The following is a 19752-nucleotide window of genomic DNA, read 5'->3' as shown; positions in this document are numbered from 1 at the left end:
TATTGAAAAATGACTTGATAAACTTATCTGAAATATTAATCATTGGCTGCAGGAGAAACAGAAAATTTAATTGTATTTAAATAAGTCATAAATATGTATGATGAAATGGTTCAGTGTATTTTTGAACTATATTACTCCAGAGGAAATATTAATTAATATCCATTTCAGTAGTTATTAAAACTGAAAATTCCCAACTCTATAGCAGTGAAAAAAATGTTATTAATCAAGAATACAAAGTATTCTACATTTTCAAACATTTCCACTCTGGTAATGATTTAAGATTGTTAAATACTATAATTTTTAATAAAGCTTTATTATGAAATCTATATGACCTTTTAGGTTAAGTAACACAATACTTATATAGGCATTTATACAGGCACATCTTTGAGATATTATAGGTTTAGTTCCAGACCACCACAATAAAGCAAAATTGCAATAAATTAAGTCACATGAACTTTTTGGTTTCCAAGTGCATATAAAAGTTACATTTACACTATACTGTAATCTATTAGGCATACAATAGCATTTTGTCTAAAAAATGAATACATCTTAATTTAAAATGTCTTTATTATTTAAAATGCTAGGTATTATCTGAAACTTCAGTGAGTTATAATGTATTTTCAATAGTAACATCAAAGATCGCTGATTGAAGATCACCGTAGCAAATACAATAGTAAAGAAAACATTTGAAATATGGCAAGAATTATCAAAATATGACACAGAGACACAAAGTGAGCAAAACCTGCTGGGAAAATAGTGTTGATAAACTTGTTGATGCAATTTGTAAAAACTACACTATCTGCAAAGTTCAATAAAACAAGATATGCTTGTAAATTTCTCCTGTTATCATATCAATTATGCATTAATTAGGGCTGGGAGTAATTATACTTAAACAGTCAGTAACTTACTCTGGCATACAACATAATTCTTTGGTAAGCAGTCCAGGATTGGTTTGAAAGTTTATAGAATTTTAAAAACTCAGGCTTAGTCTCCTTTTCTGCTCAGCTGTGCATAAATTCCATTCTTGAGATGATTCCCTTCTTGAAAGATCTACGGTTTTATTAATCTGCACTTTTGTGCAGAGCCATTACTTGCAGTTATAATCCCAAGTATCAAAGGGTGCATGACTATCTTAATTCAAGTTTCTGTGACAAAAATATGATGACTAGGTTACTTAGATAGCAAACATTTATTTCTTACAGTTCTTAAAGCCAAGAAGTCCAAGATCAAAGTGCTGGCAGATTCGATCTGATGAGAGTTCTCTTGCTGATTTATAGACAGTCACCTTTTTGATGTTTCCTCACATGGCAGAAAGCAGAGTGAGAAACCAGTTCTCTTGTAGCTTTATATATATATTATATATAAATAGTATATTTTATTAAATATATATTTAATAAAATAATTGAAATTTATCTATATTATATATATATACACATACATATGTGTGTGTGTGTGTATGTATATAATTTATTTGTTTTGTTGATCTTGATTTTAACTATAGCACACAGGATCATAGGGCTCCTTTGCAGCATGCAGGATCTTTAGTTGCAGCATGTGAACTCTTAGTTGTTAAACGCAAACTCTTAACTGAGACAGGTGGAATCTAGTTCCCTGACCAGGGATCAAACCCAAGCCCGCTGCATTGGGAGGACAGAGTCTTAACCACTCAGCCACTAGGGAAGTACCTGTATCTCTTCTCGCATGCCTGCATGCTCAGTAGTGTCTGACTCTTTGAGACCCCTGTAAGGACTGTAGTCCACCAGGCTTCTCTGTCCATGGGATTCTCCAGGCAAGAATATTGGAGTGGGTTGCCATTTCCTCCTCCAAGGAATCTTCCTAACTCAGGTATCAAGCCTGCATCTCCTGTGTCTAAGGGCACTAATCTCATCACAAAGGCTGCATCATAATGACCTCCTGAAAGCCCTATCTACAAATAACATCATATAGTAAGGATTAGGGTTTCAACATGTGAGTATCATTGAGGACAGAAGCAGTCCACAGCAACAAGATAAGCTGAAATCACAACTTTCCCTCTCTAGTTATTGGAGTAAGCATGAGTATGCTTGGCAGTTAGGCCAATGAGATACTAGGGAATTTTTGATAAGAAGTCTTCTGGGAAATAGATTCTTCAATTTTAAAAAAGGTAGAAAATTTTTGTTCTAAACCCTCTCACTTGGATTTGTGCTCTGGAGCTACTATAGTTTTCCAGTAATCATCAGGGAAACCAGTCTGAGGAAGAGACACACGATGCTGTGGATGGCAGAAGAGAATAATAGGAAAAAATATATGAGTCTTGTTAAAATGTTGGGTCATGAATAAAACCATGATGTCTCCTATAGGTTTCTGTTCCACTTGGCATCAATCCCACAACTATTCTGCTTGTTACAATGAGCATGCAAATTCACTTCAAATAGTTTGCTTGTATATTTGTAACAAGGTGGTTCTAGTAGCAAAAAATTTGACTGCCAGTGCAGGAGATATAAGAGACATGGATTCAATCCTTAGGTCAGGGAGATCCCCTGGAGGAGGACATGGCAGCCCAGTGCAGGGTCTCACCTGGAGAATCCTATGGACAGAGAAGCTTAGAGGGCTACAGCCCATGGGGTCACACAGAGCTGGACAGGACAGAAGCAACTTAGCTTGCTTGCTTATCATGATTTTATGAGAGCATTAGTATAAAGTAGTAGGGCATAGTTTTGTCTTAGCTAATATGTGATAAATCTTTTACTCCAAGTAAAGTTTTAAACATGTATAAGAGAAAATTCAAGAAAGTTAAATTTTAAATGATCCCAATCAAATAAAAATGATAGGAATGATATACCAATTAGGGATTGAAATAAGTAATATATATGTATACTACCTTTTCACTGACAAGCAAACTCTTTATAATATAGCAAAAATATTTCTGGGTACACTGTCATCTGTGTTGAAATTGAAATACTAGGCATTGAAATACTAAAAACAGTTATGTCCTGCTATGATGGTTAGAGGACTTCCCAGGTGGCTTAGTGGTAAATTATCTACCTGCAGTCCAGGGGATGTGGGTTTGATCCCTGGGCTGGGAAAATTCTCTGGAGGAGGAAATGGCAACTCACTCCAGTATTCTGCTTGGAAAATCCCATCGACAGAGGAGCCTGAAGGGCTACAGTCCAGGGTGGTCATAAAAGAGTCAGACACAACTTGGCAACTAAACAGCAACAACAAATGATGACTAGATTGTAAATTCAGAGGAGTCTAATAAAAATTTTATGAATTTAGGAAAACAAGGATTTACAGGGACAACAGAAAACTATTATTTCCTCCTAAGTTACTGAAGAAAGTCCACTGGACAATATCATACCCCGTCAACAATGTAACTATAAATGCCATCAAAAGCCTGGCAAAGCTTTGGGGGAAATATGCCAGTGTAAGTTTGTCAGTCTTTATTCTCTCACAGGGGCTTCCCTAATAACACAGCTGGTGAAGAATCTCATAAACACGAGAAATTGAGACAAAATTTTTGAACAACTTTTGTTCTCAATCACTGTTGGCATATACTGAAGGAGGAAACAGACAGAACAGGCTCCATCTTGAAAGCAGGACTCCATCTTGGGCCGGACTATGGACTTTGAGCTATTGCTCAGTATCTATGGAAATGGCATACCAACTGGAAAACCAGACCCCTGCACCCCCCAGATGGAAGAGCCCCAGGACTCATGCCTAGACTCTCTATCCCTAAAAGAATACCCTAATTATCTGTGTAACCGAATAGAATCATCAATTATATTATGCTTATTGGGGTATGACCACAGGCCTTTTGATAATTCAGTTCAGTTCAGTTCAGTTCAGTCACTCAGTCGTGCCCAACTCTGCGACCCCATGAATCGCAGCAAGCCAGGCCTGTTTGATAATTGCCCACTGTTAACTAACAACCTAGGCTTAAGGCATACAAAGCATGGATTTAAGGCATACGAATCACAGGTTAACTTTGATTGTATCTTTCTTTTCCTTTGTTCAGACTAGTTTCAGAGAACTTGGGGAGGTGTGTTTGAGCATGTACACTTCGGGTATACAAGGTTTTCACAAAAACTGGTCAAGGTCCTTGGCCAAGAGGAGACTGTCTTGGGCCCACCGATGTAATAAACTACACTCCACTATCTGAATTGTCCTTCTAAGTGAGTTTGTTTCCCGGGATGCGTGGCTACAATACAGGTATCCCATGCTTTTGTCTGGTATTGGTATTCTTTGCTTTGTAACTTTTGCATACTTTCCATTTTCTGTAATAAAACATTTCTATATTAACTCATACCTTTCATCATAACCCTTAAAAAAAAGTTAGTGATAGAACTGAAAAGTTAGTGATGAAATGAAAATGTCAAAAAGGAATATGAATATCCTTCTGCATTATGTTCAGTGTTCTATTCAGAATGTATGTATTTTGAGCGCCAAGAATCTCTTCTAATTAGTAACATCTATTTGTGTATGTGCTAAGTCACTTCAGTGGTGTCTGACTCTTTGCGACTCCATGGACTGTAGCCCACAAGACTCCTCTGTCCATGGGATTCTCCAGGCAAGAATACTAGAGTGGGTTGCCACGCTGTCCTCCAGGGGATCTCCATGGCCCAGGGATCAAGCCTGAATCTCCTGTGGCTCCTGCATTTCAGGCAGATTCTTTACCACTGAGCCACAGGGGAAGCCCAACATCTATTTGCAGATAATACTTGTTTTACATAAACTTGCTTTCTATGGAAAAATTTTAAAAGCACCAGACACCAAAACACTATCCAAAATAAGTAATAAGTGTTCATTAACAAGTAATAGAATTTCTCTTCTGTGCAAAACTGAAATTCAGCTTCTCAAAAAGTAGTGGGTTGGCTGTGGCTATTTTATAAAAATAAATGCAAAATTGTCATGATTTCATTGAATCCTTATCACAGAAGCCTAGACAAATTATGATTTATAGGTTAAAGATAAACTAGTTGATAGAGGACACTGAACATGTGTGTTTATCTCTTATTACTGAGTGATTAATTCAGTCAGTTCAGTTCAGTCGCTCAGTCGTGTCTGACTCTTTGCAACCCCATGAACTGCAGGCATGCCAGTCTCCCTGTCTGTCAGCAACTCCCAGAACTTGCTCAAACTCAGGTCCATTGAGTTGGTGATGCCATCCAACCATCTCATCCTCTGTCGTCCCTTCTCCTCGTCTGCTTTGAATGATCAATTACGAAAGGCAAAACCTAACTCCCTATGCACAGAAAAGAAAGTCACAGTACTTCTGCAGGTGGGCTTGAACTAAAGCATATAAGATAGAAATTGGTATAATCCAGAAGTAAAAAAAGATTTGTCTTACTTGAAAAAACTTTTATGTATAAACTATAGTTCTGAAAATAGTGTTCAGTGACCAAGTGGCATGATGATTAAGCATAGGAAACTTACCTTCCGATAGTATAGATTTCATATCTTATACCAGGTTATAATTCTACTGCTCCCACGTGTTAATGTGTGGCTTTGAAGCAATTCTTCATCTCTCATTTCCTCTGTTTCTTCTGTACAATGCAGATGATAAGAATAGAACCTAGAATGTTCTTGTCATTTTCAGATGAGTTAATACACAAAGTGCTTATAGCTGCTTGGATTGCTGTATATATACATTACTCATTGATTTTAGATTATTAGATACTTATGATTTCTGAATAACATGATTAAGAATTTTAGATGAGATAAAGTCAAGATTCTTTGATTAGAACAAACAGATGCATTGGTAATATTCACTGTTCTAAGTTCAATGTTTTTCACTGTTTGGGTCATGCTTGAAGATGGAATAAGTGGTTAAAAGATTTGTGATATAATATGAATTACACTAGCTGATTACCTGTTCTTATTTTAATAACTACAAAATTAGCAAAAGTACTTTCCATGATCATAAACTTTAGCATGATTACTGTTGATTACTATTTCACAAAACTGACATATGATGAACTGCTTTGGGTAAACCAAGTGCTGTGAACTGACAGTATGTCAGAAGAATGCTGATAACATTAACTTCACAAATTTGCAAGTTCTAATAGCCACAGGGTGTTATTGCTGCTTTTGCACATCCAAAGGCTCTTTCTGAATCCTACACCCTATGCAACATATTTTGTTTGAGAAGGACATGGTTAATATATTTCAAGAGTGAGATCTGCACTTTGAAATACTGGAAGATAAAATGTAGAGCAAAATATCACATTTTAGAGCACACTGAATATTTTAAAAACTGAGAGTAACTAACTTTATGTTTGCATGTAACACTGAATTGTTAATTAAGACTACACTCACATTCTTGGCAACTTTTTGCAGATCACTTATAAATCTCGTATTAAATAAAAGATCACCAATATGAGATGGAAGAGAAACACAGGAGCAATTCAGTATGGTGTTAAGCTGAAAATGTGAAAAGTTCCACATTTCTAAGGAACTCAACAAGAAACCTGCTAACTATGAAGAAAGACAGTAGAAAGATTGAAGGTCCTACAATTGATTGTGGATTGAGACTTACATGTGTGTATTTATTATGTGTTATGGCCCTTTGCCTAAGTATCAAGTTATTATGAAGCAATGATCCTATTTTTTTTTTAATATTTACATTCCGCTCAGACCCTTTATGCAAAGTTCAGAGGACATTATATTCACAGTGGGCTTTTGCCAAACCTAGAAGATACTTTAATGCTGATAATTGTTGCTTACATTCTTTTCAGACCCTTGAGCACAATACACTCCAGAACTGTTTGTGTACTGACATCCTGTGCAAGCTGACATAGGAAATTTCTCCTTTTATTTTTCTCTGACATTTCCAGGTTGAGTCTTTACAGCTCAAAATGAAGGTCAGTGTCACAGGCATTAAAAAAAGTACAGTTCCATAAAAGCAATTCCATGACAGGTTAACTCAATGTGGTTTAAATACGCTGCCTCCTCAGGATTTGATTAAATGTGGAATGCAGGCTACCTAGAGAACAGAATGGATGGGTCTCCTTTGGGCAATTCTCAATAAATATTCAGATAAGCTTGGGGGTAATTTATCAAAGGGTTATACTTTTCTGACAAGCTCTTGATGTAGCAACATCTTGTGTGTCAATTAAGGACAGAGTCACACTATATAACTTCCAGAAGCTATGGTTGATATCCTTGTAAAAATATGGACTAGGCCATTTAGGATAACTTAATATGAGGGCATCTTACATCAGTCTGTGCTTTTTCCCTGAGAGACAAGTCTAAGTACACTCTAACAGAGGAATGAGCACATCAATATGGCCAAGAGTTATTTCTACGTGGTTTCACTTATTTATGAGTTAATTAAATAAATTACCTATTTATACAACATGAATTTATATAACTGTGTATGTTTATATATTTCTAATTATTGAAATGTAATTATTTTTATTGAAAGATAATCATTTAAAACATTGTGATAGTTCAAGTTGTATGTTTATATCAACTTATTATTATATATATGTATATATTTATCATTATTATTGTTTGATTGGCATGATAAGTGCGATTCCCAGATGGAGCTAGTGGTAAAAAACCTACCAGTCAATGCAGGCGACAAGAGATGTGGTTTTGATCCTTGAGTCAGGAAGATACCCTAGAGGAGGGCATTCCAGTATTTTTACCTGGAGAACCTCATGGACAGAGGAACCTGCCAGGCTACGGTCCATGGGGTCACAAAGAGTCAGACACAACTGAAGTGGTTTAGCATGCATGCATGTACTTTAAGCAATAGCTTCCATGATTTTACCTTAAAGAAATTTGCAAGCACTTTTTATAAATTTCTCACTATGGTTATTAAAGAAATGCACACACACACACAAGGCATTGCCCATAAAAATCTAACAGTAAGCAGGGTAATATTCTACTAAAGAAACTTCTAGATAAAAAAATGAATTGACTTACTCTAGATATCTTTTGTTGTTCAATTGGTCAGTTATATCCAACTCTTTGGGACCCCATGGACTGCAGTACACCAGGCTTCCCTGTCCTTCACCATATCCCAAAGCTTGCTCAAACTCATGTCCATTGAGATGGTGATGTCATCAACCATCTTGTCCTCTGTCATCCCCTTCTCCTCCTGTCTTCTCTCTTTCTCAGCATCAGGGTCTTTTCTAATGAGTTGGCTCTTCGAATCAGGTGGCCAAAGTATTGGAGCTTCAGCTTCAGCATCAGTCCTTCCAATGAATATTCAGGACTGATTTCCTTTAGGATTGCCTGGTTTGATCTCCTTGCTGTCCAAAGGATCTTCTCTAACACCACAGTTCAAAAGCATCAATTTTTTGGGACTCAGTGTTCTTTATGGTCCAATTGCACATTCATACCTGCCTACTGGAAAACCCATAGCTTTGACTATATGAACCTCTGTAGGCAAAGTGATGTCTCTGCTTTCTAATAAACTGTCTAGGTTAGTCATAGCTTTTTTTTTTTTTTTTTTGTAAGGAACAAGTGTCTCACAATTTCATGGCTGCAGTCATTGTCTGCAGTGATTTTGGAGCCCAAGAAAATAGTCTTTCACTGATATCTACATTCTATTAAAGATAATTCTTTTAATCTTAGAATGGTCTATCTTAATGCTTCTGAAATCAGTTACATCATAACTCTTGGTGGTAACTGTTGACACTAGGAAACTTTGTGTTAGGAAACTAATTATTCTGAGTATTTTGGATAATCACATAAATTCTAAATTGTTATAGTTTTTTAGTCCCTAAATTGGGTCTGGCTCTCTGAGACTCCATAGACTGCATCTCCTGAGCCTTCCCTGTCCTTCACTATCTCCCAGAGTTTGTTTAAACACATGTCCATTGAGTTGGTGATGCTGTACAACCATCTCATCCTCTACTGTCACCTTTTCTGTCTTCAATTTTCCCCATCATTTGATTCTTTTCCAAACAGTTAGCTCTTCACATCAGGTGGCCAAAGTATTGGAAATTCAGCTTCAGCATCAGTCCTTCCAATGAATATTCAGGGTTGATTTCCTTTAGGGTTTACTATTTTATCTCTTTGTAGTTCAAGGGACTCTCAAGAGTTTTCTGCAGCACCACAATTTGAAACCATCAAAACCATGGTGCTCAGCCTTCTTTATGGCCCAACTCTCACATCCATACATGACTACTGGAAAAAAACACAGCTTTGGTTGCATGCACCAGTGTTGGCAAAGTGATGTCTCTGCTTTTTAATATGCTGTGTAGGTTTGTTATAACTTTTTCTTTCAAGGAGCAAACATCTTTCAATTTTGTGACTGGAGTCATTGTCTGCAGTGATTTTGAAGTACAAGAAAAAAAAATCTGTCAGATTTCCATTTCCCCCCCTTCTATCTGTCATGAAGGGATGGGACTGGATGCCAATATCTTAGATTTTTGAATGTTGAGTTTTAAGCCAGTTTTTTCACTCTCCTGTTTTACCCTCATCAATAGGCTCTTTAGTTGCTCTTTACTTTACTGCCATTAGAGTGGTAAAATCTGCATATCTGAAGTTGTTGATGTTTCTCCCAGCAATCTTTATTTAGCTTGTGGTTCATCCAACCCAGCATCTGGCATGATGCAATATGCATATAAGTTAAATAAGCATTATGACAGTATGTGACTTTGTCATACTCCTTTCCCAATTTTGAACTTGTCACTTGTCCCATGTCTAGTTCTAACTGTTGCTTCTTGACTCAGATACAGGTTTCTCAGGAGACAAGTAAGGTTGTCTGACATTCCTACCTCTTTAAAATTTTTTCACAGTTTGTTGTGATTCACACAGTCAAAGACTTGAGTGTAGTCAATGAAGCAGAAGTATATGCTTTTCTGGAATTCCCTTGCTTTCTCGATGACCCAATGGATGCTGGAAATTTGATCTCTGGTTCCTCTGCCTCTTTGAAACCCAGCTTGTACATCTCGAATTTCATGGTTCACGTACTACCAAAGCCTAGCTTAAAGGATTTTGAGCATTACCTTGTTAGCACGTGAAATTAGTGCAATTTTATGGTATTTTGAACATTCTTTGGTATTATCCTTCTTTGGGATTATAATAAAAACTAACATTTTCCAGTCCTGTGGCCACTACTGAGTTTCCCAAATTTGCTGACATTTGAGTGTAGCTCCTTAACAGCATCATCTTTTAGTATTTTAAATAGCTCAGCTGGAGTTCAATCACCCCTAATTGCTTTGCTCATAGTAACACTTCCTAAGGCCCACTTGACTTCACGCTCCTGGATATCTAGCTCTAGATGAGTGATAACCCCACTGAGATTATCCAAGTCATTAAGAACTTTTTGTACAGTTTTTCCATGTATTCCTTCCATTTCTTCTTAAACTCTTCTGATTCTGTTAGATCCTTGCCATTTCTGTTCTTTATTGTGCTCATCCTTGAATGAAATGTTCCTTTGATATTTCTGATTGTCTTGAAGAAGTCTCTAGTGTTTCCCATTCTATTGTTTCCTCCTATTTCTTTGCATTGTTTAAGAAAGCCTTCTTATCTCTCCTTGCTACTCTCTGTAACTCTGCATTTAGTTGGGTATATCTTTCCCTTTCTCCCTAGCTTTTAGCTTCTCTTCTTTCCTCAGCTGTTTGTAAAGCCTCCTCAGGCGACCACTTTGCCTTCTTGCATTTCTTTTTCTTTGGGATTATTTTGGTCATCGCTTCCTGTACAATGTTACTAGCCTCCATCCATAGTTCTTCAGGCAATATGTGTAAAATATCTAATCCCTTGAATCTATTTGTCAGGAACCCATGTCGCTTATGTCTCCTACACTGGCAGACAAGTTTTTTACCACTAACACCACCTGGGAAATCCTCTATTCACCACATCCTCTGTATAATTATAATGGATGTGATTTAGGTCATAGCTGAATGGCCTAGTGGTTTCCCCTACTTTCATGGATCACAGCCTTATCATGGTGAAGGGGCTTGTGTAACTCAATGACTGTATGAACCAGGCAGTGTAGGGCCACCAAAGACCGACAGGTCATAGGGAAGAGTTCTGACAAAATGTGGTTCACTGGAGGAATGAATAGCAAATCATTACAGTATTCTTACCATGAAAACACCATGAACAGTATGTAAAGGCAAAAGATGACACCAGAAGATGAGCCCCTCAGGTTGAAAGGTGTTCAATATGCTACTGGTGAAGAGTGGAGGTCAGTTACTAATAGCATCAGAAAGAATGAAGAGAGTGAGCCAAGGTGGGTAACAATGCTCAGAAGTGGATGTGTCTGGTGGTGAAGGTAAACTTTGATTTTGTATACAACAATATTACTAGGAACATGGAATGTTAGGTCTGTGAGTCAAGGTAAACTTTGGAGCTGGTCAAGCAGAAGATGAGAAGGTATCAGTGAACAAAACTGGATGGGAATGGGAGAATTTAATTCAGATGAACATTATATCTACTACTGTGGGCAAGAATTCCTTAGAAGAAGTGCAGTAGCCCTCATAGTCAGCAAGAGTCCAAAATGCAGTACTTGGGTGCAATCTCAAAAATGACAGAATGATCTCAGTTCATTTCCAAGGTAAACTATTCAACATTACAGTAATCCAAATCTGTATCCCAACCACTAGTTCCAAAGATGTTGAAATTGAACGTTTCTATGAAAACTTGCAGGACCTTCTAGTTACTGTTCAGTCACTAAGTCGTGTCCAACTCCTTGTGACCCCATGGACTGCAGCCCGCCAGGGTTCCCTCTTCTTCACTATCTCCCTGAGTTTGCTCAAACTCCTGTCTGTTGAGTCAGTGATGCCATCCAACCATCTCATCTCTGTCACCCCCTTCTCTTGCTCTCCATCTTTCCCAGCATCGGGGTCTTTTCCAATGAGTCGGTTCTTTACATTAGAGAACTAACCCCCAAAACAATGTCCTTTTTATCATAGAAGATTGGAATGCAAAAGTAGGAAGATAAGAAATGCCTAGAGTAACAGGCGAGTTTGGCCTTGGAATACAAAATGAAGCAGGGCAAAGATTAACAGAGTTTTGGCAAGAGAACACACTGGTCATAGCAAGCAACCTCTTCCAACAACACAAGAGACCCTATGCATGGACATCACCAGATGGTCAATATCAAAATCATATCGATTCTCTTCTTTGCAGCTGAAGATGGAGAAGCTCTGTACAGTCAGCAAAAACAAGACCTGAACTTGACTGTTGCTCAGATCATGAGATCCTTAATGCAAAATTCAGTCTTAAATCCTCAATTACTTAATATTTTGAACTTACTTTCTCCTTTCTTTCATTTGTAACTATTAAAACAATAGTAAGAATTAACTCAGCTATACAAACAATAATCAATAAGGAAGAGAAATACAGAGCATACTGTGAGAGCCATGGGTATTTTCTCTAAATGTAATCCATTTTATTATTTAATTCTCCATTTTCATGTTCAATAATACTGTAAGTTTATTTTTTTTAATATCACATGGACGTTTCATGTAACTACATAATTATGTGCACTTTTACTAATTATGTGTCATAATTAGAACAGGTAATTACTATTGTAGCATATTTAATTACACAGTTGAACATTAAGGTATGCAAATGTACTTTGCACTCAGTAATATATGCTGTACAATAACTATTTTTCCTTAAGCTCTTATCAAGTCAGACTCTTGAAATCAATAAAAAAGTCAAAATAAAATCAAATTTTATTAAACCTAACTTAGAAGCAAACTTAGAAACAACTAAAGTATCTTTTAAAGGGATAAAGGATATTAACTGAAATTTAACCTGGACTTTCCAATTTATATAGACATATTTAAAGCAAGAGAGTTACAGAAAAACATCTATTTCTTCATTATTGACTACGCCAAATCCTTTGACTATGTGGATCAAAATAAACTGTTGAAAATTCTGAAAGAGATGGGAATACCAGACCACCTGGCCTGCCTCTTGAGAAACCTGTATACAGGTCAGGAAGCAACAGTTAGAACTGGACATGGAACAACAGGCTGGTTCCAAATAGGAAAAGGAGTATGTCAAGGCTGTATATTGTCACCCTGCTTATTTACCTTATATGCAGAGTACATCATGAGAAACACTGGGCTGGAGGAAGCACAAACTGAAATCAAGATTGCCGGGAGAAATATCAATAACCTCAGATATGCAGATGATACCACCCTTATGGCAGAAAGTGAAGAAGAACTAAAGAGCCTCTTGATGAAAGTGAAAGAAGACAGTGAAAAAAGTTGGCTTAAAGCTCGACATTCAGAAGACTAAGATCATGGCATCTAGTCCCATCACTTCGTGGCAAATAGATGGGGAAACAGGGGAAACAGTGGCTGACTTTATTTTGGGGGGGCTCCAAAATCACTGCAGATGGTGATTGTAGCCATGAAATTAAAAGACGCTTGCTCCTTGGAAGAAAATTTATGACCAACCTAGACAATGTATTACAGAACAGAGACATTACTTTGCCAACAAATGTCCATCTAGTCAAGGCTACGGTTTTTCCAGTAGTCATGTATGGTTGTAGAGTTGGACTATAAAGAAAGCTGAGCACAGAAGAATTGATGCTTTTGAACTGTGGTGTTGGAGAAGGGACTCTTGAGAGTTCCTTGGACTGCAAGGAGATCCAACTAGTCCATCCTAAAGGAGATCAGTACTGGGTGTTCATTGGAGGGACTGATGTTGAAGCTGAAACTCCAATAATTTGGCCACCTGACGCGGACAGCTGACGCATTTGAAAAGACTCTGATGCTGGGAAAGATTGAGGGCAAGAAGAGAAGGGGATGACAGAGAATGAGATGGTTTGATGGCATCACTGACATAATGGACATGGGTTTTGGTGGACTCTGGGGGTCAGTGATGGACAGGGAGGCCTGGCGTGCTGTAGTTCATGGGGTCACAAAGAGTTGGACATGACTGAGCAACTGAACTTAACTGAACTGAATAGCAAAATATAAAACTTGGAAGTTTAAAATTATTTCTTAGTTGATATTCAGCCACTCAGTCCTGTCTGACTCTTTGTGACCCTATGGACTGCAGCACACCAGGCTTCCCTGTCCTTCACTATCTCCTGGAGTTTGATCAAACTCCTATTTATTGAGTCAGTGACACCATTCAACCATCTCACCCTCTGTTGCCCCCTTCCCCACCTGCCCTCAATCTATCCCATCATCAGGGTCTTTTCCAACGAGTTGGCTCTTTGCATCAGGTGGCCAAAGTATTGGATCTTAAAAAAACAAAACAAAACAAAACAAAAAAACCACAAAGTATTGTATCTTCAGGTTCAGCATCAGTCCTTCCAATGAGTGTTCAGGGTTGACTTCCCTTAGGATTTCTCAGTAGTTTTAGTGTTTTAAATTCTTGATCTCAAAATAAAAGTGTTTGTATATCTGCTTTCTAAGTTGAGATATAGCAAAGCCAATATTCATATCTAGACTTATTTTTTTGCATGTGAAAATAAAGACAAAATAAGCTCTTTTGAATAAAGAGATATGAGAAAACTTTATGAATAAAGTAGTCGATGCTATATATTTTCTCATTTTTTTCTGCCTATATCCTCTATAGATCTAAATACAGCCTAATTGGGGTGTGTGTGTGTGTGTGTGTGTGTGTGTGTGTGTGTATGTTTTTGACAAATAAACTTATTCCTAATCCAGAGTAAATGCTCTGAAGAATGGGAATTAGCAAAGTGTATTGCGTACCCATTATTTCTGCTCACTGAACACATAATATTTTTTTTTGAATACTCCTAAACATTTGGCTTTTGTTCAAGTATTCTACTAAAAAATTGCATTAGTGATTATAAATACTTTTCACTTAACAAATTCAGTGAAATTTTCTCAATCCCCATATTACAATTCCTTTTATTTACTTCAAAGTATTTTTTTTCTGGACTTCCTGAGTTCTTCTATAAAATCTTTGTACTTGCATGAGAAAATTATGGATAATTTGAGATGAAGTATGCATGGACATTGAAGACTAACTAAAAGACAATTAGCAGAATGATTACACCATTTAACAACTCTGTAGGTGATTGAGCTTTTAAATCTTAGTTTATCTCTCTAGATCTGTGAACTATATGTAAATTACATATAATTATGTAAAATATGGAGAGTAATGTTACCTACTAATAAGATTATTGTCTGGGCTTACTTAAATACATCTGAAATATCAAGGTTTTAATAAATAGTATATTTGAGAAGTCAACACATCAATACTAACATGTATTGAACATATTTTATGCCAGGCATCTCTCTAGAAAGTAAATTAATTTTAAAAACAGTCTTATAGGGACAGATGTAATTACTATCCCTGATTTACAGATAACAAAAGCTAAAAGAGCATGACTTTTTGGTGCTATGAGATTAGCAGCATATTGCAGTATCCATGCAAAGAAAATTTAAAACGACACAGATTAACAGAAAAGCAAAACAACGCCCTCCTCCCCACACACAATTCAATGAAACAGACTTTTAAAAGAATTTTGCTAATGGTATATAATGACAGAGTTGGGAAGATTTTTGTGTGTGAAACAATTTTTTACAATACTTCAAATACAGTATGATCCACGCAACTGGCCTTTGTTATACATAAGCCTGGCTGTAATAACTACTTAAGACCACAAATGCTAACTGCTTAAAATAAAACATTTTGAATTTTAAATAAAAACAATAAACAAGCACAAGGTAAAAATACAAAACATTTGTGAAAGAATACTGTTTTTAAATGAGTGTACTTTGCATATATTCTTTGATGTTTCCTAGTATAAATTCCCACTTGTAGTTTCACTTCAATGGGAAAATCTTTACTGTGTTATTATTTTGATTTTCGCTACAGGCATTCCATGTGCCCTAAAGGACAATCACCTATTCTTTTCCAGGAATCATATACTGTAAAATATATTTATTTACAGTTTCATATTAAAAGTTAAAACATCCCACATAAAAGATATAGAGGTAAAAACTTACATGGCTGAAATATTGTTTTAATCACAATGCTGATAGAATGTTCTCACATGTGTCACGGTTAAGGGCTCCATAAGCAATCAACTTTTCTTTGTTTTTGTTTGTTTATTTGTTTATTCTCTTATTGTTGCTATCATTGTTTTCCCTTTATGGGTCATTCCCTAACTTACATTTGCTCTGTGGAAGTAAATTAAGAATATAATTCTTCAGAATCAAAATAAGTAATTAGGTAATAAAGGAAAAACAGATGAAGTTATTTTTAAGTAAGTTTCTTTTAGATTACTGTGGTAATTGATAGTAATCACAAGGAAATTAAAGGACAGTCGGGAAATTCACATTTGATATTCTTACTTCAGTTTGATCTAGAACTAAGACTTTCTATAAACTATATTTCTAAAGGAAAATTTTTCTACGTTTCTTCAGAATTCAGACTTACATAGGCCAGTAAAATGATAGAAACATGAATCTTCCTTCTCATAGCGATCTCTTCTCTAATGTTTCTTTTCCATTCTGCATTAGAGGTACTCAGGTGATGATTTTATCATCATCTTCTTAGAACTTCTGCTGTCAAATTCCCCAATGACCTTATAAAGACAAATCCAAATATAATCACTCCATTCTCCAGTCAGTAGCATCTGACACAAATAGTCCCACCAGCATTCTTGATTATGGCTATGTTTCTTTGATACTCCTCTGATTATTCTCAATTTTTTGTTCTTTATTTTTTTTCAAACTGTCCCCTAAAACTTAATGTTGCAGTCCTGGTGAAAGTGAAAGTCACTTAGTTGTGTCCGACTCTTTGCAACCCCATGGACAATACATTCCATGGAATTCTCCAGGCCAGAATACTGGCATGGGTAGCACTTCCCTTCTCCAGGGGATCTTCCCAACACAGGGATGGAGCCCAGGTCCTGGTATTCAATGCAGCCCTGATACTCAGTGATATCAGAATACACATTATTTTTAAATGTACACAGTTGTCAAAATTAATAATTTATTGATTATTAAAACTTGTCACCGCAAATTTCAAAATATTGAAATCAGATGGGGAATTTCTCTATTTGCAGTGAAATTAAATTAAAAATTAAGCACAAAAATGATTAGTAGATAAATTTACATTTCTAAATTAAACAATTTTCTTTTATAAAGAACCAAGGTTCTTGTTTTTTGTTAAAACAGTTGATAAATTTTTATATATTTGATAACTTTGAACAAAATAAAAATACAAACATCAGCATACTATTTATTTTATTAAAATGTTGCAAATAAGGTGATACATCAAGAAAAGCTATTTATTCACATGTTACAATTGAATATCTCCAGTATATGTTCTTTCAAATCAATAAAAAGGCCAATGTCCTGATAGAAAAATGCTGAAAAAACACTGACTAGCACGCTCACAGTAGAATAATAAAAATAGTCAATGATCACATTCATGAAAATATATAAAGCATATATAATGAAATGAAAGATCTCTTTCATTTACTTGTCTGACTGTAAGAAGTTTAAAATATTGACTACCTCACACTGAAGGCAATAATATGACTGTGATTTGATGAACATCTTTTGAATAGAACAAGCAAACCTGGGTCAGTATCAGTATCAGGTATGTATCTTATCCTTACGTTAAGTACATCTTGACCCAAACTAATCATCAAGTGCTCAGTAGCCGCCTTTGGCTAGTGGTTACTGCACTGGATAGAACAGCTCTAGAGCCCCAATTTGTAACGTATTTTTATGTTTTATTTTTCCTATTAGAATTCCATGCTAGTCTTGCAAAACAGGGATCATATCTTAATAAAAGTGTTATTTATTTTAATTTTTTATTACCTCACCATCTGACATGTGGGATCTTAGTTCTCCAACCAGGGACCAAACCTGCATCCCCTGCATTGGAAGCACAGAGTCTTAACTGCTGGACTGCCCAGAAAGTCCATAAATGTGTTGTTTGTATTTTAAACACTTATCACAGAAACTGGCAACTATTATAAAGCAGGTAAAACTAGACTGAGGAAAAGGAGTCAATGTGAGGTTGCTGAGAGCTGATGGACCAATGGAAGGTGAGAAAGTAGTAAAAGCATTTGCAAGCTAATCTAGACTAACTGTTGTTGCTGCTCAGTTGGGCCCAACACTTGGCGACCCCATGGACTGTAACTCCTCTGTCCATGCCAGGCATTTCCAGGCTCCTCTGTCCGTGGGATTTCCCAGGCAAGAACACTGGAGTGGGTTGTCATTTTCTTCTTGGAGGGATCTTCCCAACCCAGGGATCGAACCCACATCTCCTGCATTGGCAGGCGGATTCTTTACCACTGAGCCATCTGGGAAGTCCAGACTAGCTGTTAGTATAACAAAATTGTATTTATGGGTTTGCCTTCCATTTTATATAGGATGCTTTGTTAGTTTCCTATCGCTGCTGTAATATATTACCACAGTTTAGTGGCTTACAACAATAAAGATGTAAATCTTAAAGTTCTGGAGCTTGGAAATCTGAAATGAGCTTTAAGGGGCCAAATGTATGTTGTTGGTTAGATCACGCTCCCTCTGGAAGCTTTAGAAAATAATTAGTTTCCTTGCCTTTTCTAGCTTCTAGAACTGTATTCCTTGCATTCTTTTCCTCTTGGTTCCATTTTCCTTCCTCAAAGTCAGCATCTTAGTATTTTCCAATTTTTTTTTTTTTCTGTTTCCTTAATTATGTCAACCTTTAGTATTTCAGCTGGTAAAGGATCCACCTGCAATGCAGGAGACCCGGTTCAATTTCTGGTTTGGAAAGATCCCCTGGAGAAGGGATAGGCTGCCTACTCCAGTATTCTGGACCCCCCTGGTGGCTCAGATGGTAAAGAATCCACCTGCAATGTGAGAGACGTGGGTTCGATTCGCGGGTTAGGAAGATACCTGGAGAAGGGAATGGCTACCCACTCTAGTATTCTTGCCTGGAGGATTTCATGGACAGAGGAGCCTGGTAGGCTACAGTCCAAGGGGTTGCAAAGAATCAGACATGACTGGGCAACTTTCACTGTTTCCCTAAGCCTGCCTCCTCTTACAAGGATCTTTGTAATTTATCAGGTTCACCTGGATGACACCCTTAAAACAGTCATATATGCAAAGGCTCTTTTTTCATAAAAAGGACATTTACAGGGATTAGAACATGAACATCTTTGGGGTCACTATTTAGCCAATCACAAATACCTATTGATTTAAACATTTATTTTTTGAAAAAGCACATATAAGGAATTTTTAAATATTATCTGTCCTTAGTCACTCAGTCATGCCACTCTTTGCAACCCCATGGACTGAACCCACCAGGCTCCTCTGACCATGGGGATTATCCAGGCAAGAATACTGAAGTGGATTGCCATGCCCTCCTCCAGGGGATCTAAAAATATAAATATTAATGAACCATTGATTCATGAATATTAGTATTAATATTCATTAGTGTTCATTAGTATTAAATTCATTAGCACTAAAAGTCCATAAGGATGATATGTAGTTTTCTTTTTTCTAGGTTAGGCAGTTTTATTTTTTCTAAATATTTTCCACGTATACATGTAAAATATACATATATTTTTAGTTAGCTAAATTGAGCAAGATTTCAAAGAAGGAAAAAATAACACACCCTTGGAATTGTATATATGAGAGACTGCTAGTCCTTTATATTAGCATTGAGTTAATGTGTTTATATCATAAGTCTTGATAATATTTTAATTAAAACTATACAGATCATAAATTTTAGTCATTAGTGTAATTTAATTTAATACCAAAAGATATGTGAGTAGCATAAAAATTGTATTCCTGCTCTTTCTTTTTTCCAATTGCTATCTCAGGTAAGGGAAAAATTATCATATTATTTTTCCTACAAAGTCCTGCT

The sequence above is a fragment of the Cervus canadensis genome, chromosome 27 (assembly GCF_019320065.1).
Source record: "Cervus canadensis isolate Bull #8, Minnesota chromosome 27, ASM1932006v1, whole genome shotgun sequence".
Taxonomy (NCBI): Eukaryota; Metazoa; Chordata; class Mammalia; order Artiodactyla; family Cervidae; genus Cervus; species Cervus canadensis.
The sequence above is the reverse complement of the archived record's forward strand: the minus strand, read 5'-3'. Positions refer to the sequence as shown.